At 24.1% G+C, this 9,166-nt stretch overlaps 1 long non-coding RNA gene across 1 annotated transcript in view; it reads right to left on the bottom strand.

Annotated features, from left to right (window-relative positions):
- LOC136837108 (uncharacterized) overlaps window positions 1-984 on the bottom strand; it is a 2,799-nt gene extending 1,815 nt beyond the window's left edge. The window contains exons 1-2 of the long non-coding RNA XR_010852587.1: window positions 479-984; window positions 1-289 (exon numbers count right to left, since the gene is read on the bottom strand). The exon at window positions 1-289 is cut by the window's left edge and continues 1,815 nt beyond it. This is a non-coding gene — a long non-coding RNA (uncharacterized lncRNA). The remainder of the gene's footprint in view (window positions 290-478) is intronic.
- Window positions 985-9,166: the final 8,182 nt, after the last annotated feature.

Here is a 9,166-nt window from a genome sequence, read left to right as displayed (position 1 = left end):
TTATCCCATTTTCATCATTTATTACACGATATGATTTTAGAATGTAATACATTTTGGCATTTTTTTTAATTTTTTCTCCCCTGTTATTTTCCTCTTCTGCTAATAAAATATTTATGTATTCATTGATTGTTTGCCGAGTCATAATTGATCTAGTAGTACCCTTGTTGTTCTTGTTTATTCCTATTTCTTCGGCATCACCACCACCATCATCATCGTCATCATTATTATCTATTTGATAATATTCTCTCATCTTTTTATAAAATTTTTGTTCCATCATCATCATCATCATCTGTAATAGAAAATACAAGCTATAAATAAAAAATTATCATCATTTAAATGGAAACCTATCTCAAATCTCCGAGTTATTCGTGTTATAAAAATTTATTTTATTCTAAATGGTATAAAATAAATAAAAGACGTAAAAAGAAACCAAAAATAATAACTAACGAAAAAATAAAATTTCTTTATACATTATTACCTGCAGCAAAGTTAAGGGATAAAAGTCCCTTGTTTGCTTCGTATTATTGTTTTCCGTCTACCAAACGTTGTTTTCAATCCGACGTAAAAGAAAAAACAACAATGATGGCAACAACAACAACAACAACTGAAAGAAAAAATATTGGCATTTCAGTCATTTATAAAAATGTAAATATTGTTGGTATTGAAAGAAATTTTGACGAATTTAATACATTTTACTTTTTTAAGAATGTTGATGATAATATACAAAACGTAGGATATTTTTGTAAAAATTTTAATTTTACATGTCCTATTTGTTTGGAAGATAATCAAATTATTTTACAAGCGTTAATATATTCATGCGGACATGTCATATGTAAAAATTGCGTCATTTCTAAGTTAAATATATTTTCAGAAATTCCTAAACATAAAAATTTTATTAAATGTGATATATGTAGACATGAGGAAAATGATGGATCATGAAATGTAATAAATATTTTACTTATTATTTAATATAGTATTAATATATTTATTAATATATATATATATTTTAAATATATAAAAAAATAGATAATAATAATAATAATAATAAAAATAATATATATATATATATATAATAAAATATTAATAATAATATATATAATAATAATATATATATATAATAAAATATATATATATATATATATAATATATATTTTATATAATATATATATATATATATATTTTATTATATATATATATTTAATATATATATATATATTTATATATATATATATATATATATATATATATATATATATATATATATATATATATATATATATATATATATATATATATATATATATATATATATATATATATATATATATATATTAATATATATTTATATAAAATATAAAGAAACATTAAAATATGACTAGAGAAGAATTTTATAAAATTATAAAAGAAAAAAAAAGAATAAAAGATTTTAATAAAGAAAAGTTACAACGATATATACAAATATTGTTAAATTTCAATAATAATAAAAATAAAACGCAGGAATGTTATTACGTTCAAAGAAAGTATGCGATACTTTAAAATTTAGAGATTGTTGGGTTTTAATAAACCGTAATAATAATAATAATAATGATGATAATGATGATATTATAGTACCTCACTATGTTCATCTAGACGAAATATACGACATAATTCATATCGCACATAAAACTTGTTTTCACGGAGGAGAACTGAAAACGATGAAAAATGTTAGGCAAGAAGCAATTAATGTTAAACGTTTCCACGTAAAAATCTTTATATCGTTGTGTAAAACTTGTAGGTTACAAAAAAATGCTAAAAATAAAAAGGGGGCTGGTAAACGAATTCAAACTTTAGAGTTTGGTATCAGGGGACAAATTGATCTTATAAATGTTAGAAATTTACGTGCTAAAAATGATGCTAATGATGATTATCGATACATTTTAAATTATCAAGATAATTTTTCAAAATTTTGTCTTCTTCGGGCTTAATGAACAAAAATCAAATTCTATTATCGAAGCGTTACGAGATATTTTTACTACAATTGGCGCTCCTCGAATAATACAAACAGATAATGGAACAGAATTTATTAATAAAGACGTTAAAAATTATTTAAAAACACACTGGCCGTGTATACAACAACATATCCGGAGTTCACCCTATCATCCACAAAGTCAAGGGTCTATTGAACGAGCGAATGGACACGTAAAAAATATGTTGAAAAAATATTTACTTGATAATAATAATAATTCTATTAAATTTATTTTACCAATTTTACAATATCAAAAAAACACTTGGGAAAATAGAAATATAAAAATGAGCCCTTTTAAAGCTGTTTTTGGTAAAGATGCAAATATTAATATTAATTTTGGAATTATTAATAATGATGATGATGAAAAAAAAAATAATGAAGGTAAAGAATAAAAATAAATAAAAGGATTATTATTATAAAATAAAACAATATTTTTTCTATATAGCTAAAAAAATTATTATATATTATTTTTTTATAAATATTTTTAAAATAATATTTTTTTTAAAGTGAATATGTAAATATATTTTTATATATATTTAAAATGAAATAATTTTTTTAAAAGGAATATTGTGTATATATATTAATGTTATATTACATGTATATATACACACAAGAAGAATACTTTATTATTAAATAATAATAATAATATATATAATATATAAAATATAATAATAATGGCTCCAACACCACCATCACAGTCTTTCAAACCAGTTGTTAATAGGATAGATTTGTATAAATCTATCGTAGAATTATTACCTAATAATAAAAAAGAAAGAGATAATGATGATGATGATGATAATAATATTAATAATAATAATCAAATTTTTACATTACTAGATTATCCGTCTTATATTAAAAATTCAAAATATTATTGTTCCGTAAAATGCGTTTAGAAAAAACATGTTATCAATATTTAGGAAAAAATTGAATAACATATTATCAAAAAAAGAAAATTTGATTTTTTTAAATAATAATAATAATACTAGATCGCCACAAACATTTTTTTCATTTCATAAAGAACTCGCTAAAACGATATTTAGGGGTGTAGAAATAAAATGCCGAGTATTTAATTTTTTCGAATTGGATAATATGACGAAAAAAACTAACGATTATTTTAGCGGTAGTGGCGGTATTAATTATAATAATAATAATAATGAAAATATAACGTGTAATTTAATACGTATATCAAACATTAAATTTAAAGGACCGTTGCAAGATATATTTCAAGAAATGTTGGAAGAATGTTATAAACAAATGAAAAGTATCGCTCCTTCTTTGAAAGATAACGTTTCATTTTACGACCACGCCATGTACGTTCCTATGCACAGTCATAAAACTTGTAAATGGCCGTGTCAAGAAATTAGTGATTATACCCAAGATAATTTTTCCATTTGTAAAAAATACTTTTCCAAAAAATCTAGTGATGAAACTGTTTGTTTTTCGAAAAGACAATTGGTTGGTCAGGCCTTTTTACCTTTTATGTATTCTTTGGATAATAATGATCGAGACAAGAAGAAGAAGGAGGAGGAGGATGATGAAAATAATAATAATAATAATGATAACAATGATGATGATGATGATGAGCCTTGTTATTTATATTCCCAAGATAATTTTAATATTGATGATAATATATTTTTGTTTGATAATTATATAATGTACACGGGTAGAAACATTACTAATGAAAAAATACACCCTGTAGGTATTTATAAAGATGCGGTAGATATTCGTGAACCTAATGTTTTTTCTCATATCGGTCATGAAATGTGTAGCGCCTTAATTTCATTTCAGTTGGATAAAATAGGATATACTCATAATGGAATTAATTTATATTTAAAAAGTGTATTACAGGCCCCATATTATTTACGGGAAAATTCTTGCGCTTGATATGCCCAATGCTAAACAATATCTTAGAGATTTGTGTTTATCAAATAAATCTATTCAACAAAGATTAATAAATGATGGATATTGTAAAGAGGAAATGTTTAATAATAATAATAATAAACGAAAAAGGAGAAGTAGTGATAATGAAGATGAAAATGATAAAAAAATATTTATTAATAATAATAATAAAAAAATAGTTCAATAGTCAATAACAAATTTTCATCATCATCATCATTTTATAATAATGACGACGACGACGACAAACAACAACAACACCGATGATGATAATGAAGAGGAAGAAGAAGAAGAAGAATAATAATAATAGGACGACGGTGATAAAGAGAAAAAGAGAATGATGATTGGGATGGATTCGGGTACAAGTTTCATCTATAATATGGAAAGTTTTACAACAATCACAAATACAAGCAGAGCTGGATCAATTACACAATATTTATGATGATGATAAAGTCAGTAGTAGTAGTATTAATAATAATAATATAATAATAATTGATGATAAAAAATTTCTAAAAATCCATATTTTACAAAAATTGATCACATTTACAAAGATTATAAAAAAATAATTTGGAAATGACAAAATTGGATGATTCGATCGTTAAATACTTGTTTACAGAAAAACTACCGTACCACTAGATGATTTGCCCAATTTTAAGAATAATTACCTTTTTAAAAAGACACTGAACTGGCATTTACTTCATTAATTCATTTTATAGATTGTCGTAAAAGTAAATATTGGGTAGAATACGTATTATCTGATAATATTAAAAGGTACGGTACGACAGCAAATCACCCCCGTATTTCCTTCATTGCCCGGTTGGTTAGTAGACGCGATATACGCCTTGGTACGAGGAGAGAAAGATGATAATGGTCAATCACTACATTTAGTTTATTCTACGGATATAAGAGCCGTTGACAAGTGGTTGGGTCATTTCTGTAGCATTATAAACATAAGTAATCTTTTACATTTAAAAATTGAAAAAGTGAATAATATGAATGCTACTTTAATTTTATTACACGTTGTCGGTCTATTAACGCCCGACACTTTAAATCCTATTAGTCGACAGGGTATGAAATATCCGTGTAGTATATTACAAAAGGTTACCTTTGAAAATGTTCAAATCAATTGGTAAACCTTTCTAAAAAAAAAAAATGTGTGATAATTTGTGCAACTTTGTGGGGGCGATAATCGCGCGCGTGCCCCAAAGGACTGGAACGAACGCTTTTAATTTAATATCACCATAATAATTGTTTAAAATGTTATTATTAATTTTAAAATTTTTAATAATAATAATACTTTTGTTGTTTAAAAAAAATTATTAATTTAAAAATATATATATATATATAATAAAAAAATTTAAAATTTAAAATGTTATTAATTTAAAAATGTTTAATAATAATCAAAAGAAGAAGAAGAAGAATGTAAAAAAAATTGAAAATTAAATACTATATTTTTAAATTCTCAAAATAATAATAAAGATAATAAATTTTCTGAATGTTATTTTGATTATTATTTAAGTTTTGGGTTATGGAATGGGAATATTACACTAATAATGATGATGACTCAAAATATAATGTTGGTCAAGATATCTCTCCTTCAGAGGTAATACTATTATTAATTGAAGGAAAAGAAATGCCATCAGTATTTGCGACGTGTTTTAAAGGGTTTTATTTGATATTAACGAGATTATTAATTGGTTGGCAAATCTCATTCCCTTTGAAATGAAACATATTTGGGTCGAAAAAGAAAAATTAGTAGAAAAGGTAAAAATGCAACTTTTTCGTCAAACTCAATATCAAAGACATGATTGACGTTTTATCTGGCGTATCCTAATCCACAATACCCATTCATTATAAAGTAAAAAATGACATTACTAATCCTAATGATTTTATCTATATAATAAACAAAATTATGGATGTTGGTAATGGTTACATTTTAAATTTTTGGTCTTATATACATCATAAAAGTTCATATATTAAACGCGGGGATTTTTATAAACTTTGCAATGATCATATTGAATTGATTGATTCAGTATGTTTCGATTCTCTAGACAAGGAGAAATAATACCACCCCTTTTCATTATTTGATGATGATGAAAAACAACGATACAAAAACGAGAAAAATAGACTTGTACGTGGCGTCCATAAACGGTGATTACAAATCGCTCATTACACCCAACACAAAAAATTATATCTGAAATTATAATGTTATATTTTTTATAGCTTCATTGGAATATAATAAAAACAATTATTTAAATAGTTATTATTATTACCTTTGGGAAGTTGATGTATTTTAGATTATAAACCTTTATTAAAAATAATCCTCAACTAACGATTGAATACTTGAATAAAAAATAATAAAATATCAAAGAGTTTTATTTCCATTTGTAAACAAAATCATTATTATTTAATTGAGTTTGATTTTAATAATCATACTGTTTACATTTATAATTCTTTGGGTTTAGAAAAATAATGATATATCTAAATTTATAAAATCTAAAATATTTAATAAAAAAATGTCGTTGTGGAATATTGAATGGATTAATAAAAATATACTTTACAAAAATCATCATCACGAATGATTGCGGCGTTTTCGTAATGTTGTATGCTAAAGATATTCTATTTAATAATAAACAATTTGACGATAAAGAATATAGTGAAATTAATGAAAAAGAAAAGAAATTTATAAAGATATACAAGATTTTCTACCAAGTTATAACATTTTTTCATTAATGACTATTCCAATAACATTGTTATTATTATTATTATTATTATTACAGTTATGAACGACATATATAATTTATCATCATCATCATCATCATCATTCAATAACTTTTACGCCAGAAATAAATTGTAAAATAATTTTAAAGATTGAGGAAAGGAAAAAATACTGAAACGAACATACGAGTTGAATATGATGGTGTAAAATAAACTATATTTGTCATATTCAAAAATGGAAATTAAACTTTCATTTAATTTTTTTGTAATGAATAAAATTGAGGACTCGATTCGAGTAGAGTATTATCAATCGCTGCGCATTTACCCTTTCGCTAAACGTAATATTTATAGATAGTGATGATGATGATGATGATGATTCCCAAAATGTTTGTATTTTTGATAAATTGTTTTAAAGTATGTTATCAAATTTTATACTTCCGGAATTTTTGATGATTGAAAAATTTACAATTTTATATCCCATTGATTGAAATTTTTTATTACGATATATTATTATTATTATAATCATCATCATCATCATCATCATTATTATTTTTACAAAAATGATGAATTCAAAATGACTGAAAGAGAGTGGATGTTTTAAAACTGTAACGAGTAGAGGATTTAATATTTTTCTAAATGGATATAGTACAACAGACTTTTAATTGTTGGGTAATTTACAAAAGTTTTTGAATATTTTTATATAAAAATAAAGATTATTTTTTTCATCGACTGCTTGTCGTAATATACTCGTCATCAATTGATAAAGAGGAGGGGGATTTTTCTTCGAGAAATCCAGAAAATTTATAATTATTATTATTTATTATATACTTTCCTATGTATTGTTTTTTACGATAGAATTAATCGTTGAAATTCAGATTCGATTGTTAGTTTTAAACAATGTTTTAATTAAAAAGTTGAATTATATTTTGTAATAATAAAGAAATTATTGATGGTAAGATAAAATAAACTATCTGTATCTCCTCGCGATAAACAACTCCAGAACTGGGAAAATGACCGCAATAAATTGTCTAGTTTTTTTAAATAATAACGACCGTACGCGTTATCATAGAAGCTGATAAAGGTCGAGAAGAAGAATGTGAGGGAGATAATAAAAGCCGTATATAGAATTTGTAATCAATTTTATAATTTTCGCCAATATATCATTCTTGCTGACTCGCTTTTTCAAAACATCGCCTTTTTATTAATTGTTGGGAATAATAATTGTACAGGATGTCGCTTTTAAAACTTAGATAACACCATTTTTTATCAACATCATCATCATCATCATCGCCGTCGTCGATACCGTATGAAAATGGTTCTCGTACCATTTTTTGTTTAATTTAGTATTTAAGCACGGAAACGCGAAACATTTCCCTTTTATGATACCGTAATGAATAATTATATTTTGGGTAAAGGATTTAAACTACTACTCCACATGTTGTCGTATATTCAATGAGGATTAGGATTAAAAACACACCCACCCCTATTTTATTTATTCCTTTATTTTTATTAAAATTATTATTATCATCATCTTTCCATACTACTGAACATTATGTTGTAACATAAAATTATAAAATAATAACTGGCGATACTGTAAATTTAACATTATTTTTTATCGTCATGTAAAAGTTGAATTATAGTTGAAAAATTTTGAGTAAAACAAAATTGAAAATATCAAACATCATCATCACATCTATTGATGATAATTGTTTTATTGTTTTGAAGCATTAATAATGAGTCTCCACGAAAGAAATGGGTTTATTATTTTTTCGCATTTTCATTCTAGTTTGTAATGTAGATAATGAAGAGTCCCATCCCGTTAAAATTATACTTAATTTGGATTTAACAAATGTTTATAAATTCTGTTTAAAAATTCACTATCTTCAGAATTATTTGATTTAGACAATTATTTTTTCCCTCTTTTTATTTTCGTAATGAAAAAATGAAGAAGCAAAACTGTAGTAATGGTACAACAACGATGATTTTCATTACAACCACGTCAACAATCGTTATATTAAATGGAAAAGGAAAAATGTTTAAAAAAATATCATCGCTTATAAATTTGTAATGATCCATCAATTTTATTAACGCTAAATAAACCCTGAGGTAATTTGTAATGATTTAAAAACATTGAGACAAGGTTTGATATTGACCTAATGCTTCAATAAAAATATTCCTTTTCCCCTTTTCTCGTATTTATGATATAAAAGACTCACCATTGACAATAAAGTTTAACAATTACACCCCTATGTTTTCAGTTAACTAATTCTTGGGGGTATAATAATCACCACTATCATCTATTAGAATGATAAATCCTTTATTATTATTACTTAAAATTTATAGTTATGTGTTCAAGAAAATTTTCATACAGACGGCAAGTTTAAAAGATTTGACATTATGAGTAATGATTACCAATGATTATATTTTTGAGAAATGTGTTTACTACAAAAATGTCATTATAATAGACTATCATTACAATTTTTTCTTAATAGCGTAAATGAATTTTCTCCATTTATAAATGTAAACGTATCATAACCGACGTATGCA

Source organism: Macrobrachium rosenbergii, chromosome 57 (assembly GCF_040412425.1).
Source record: "Macrobrachium rosenbergii isolate ZJJX-2024 chromosome 57, ASM4041242v1, whole genome shotgun sequence".
NCBI classification, from domain to species: domain Eukaryota; kingdom Metazoa; phylum Arthropoda; class Malacostraca; order Decapoda; family Palaemonidae; genus Macrobrachium; species Macrobrachium rosenbergii.
This window is presented reverse-complemented; position numbering and strand designations above follow the sequence as displayed.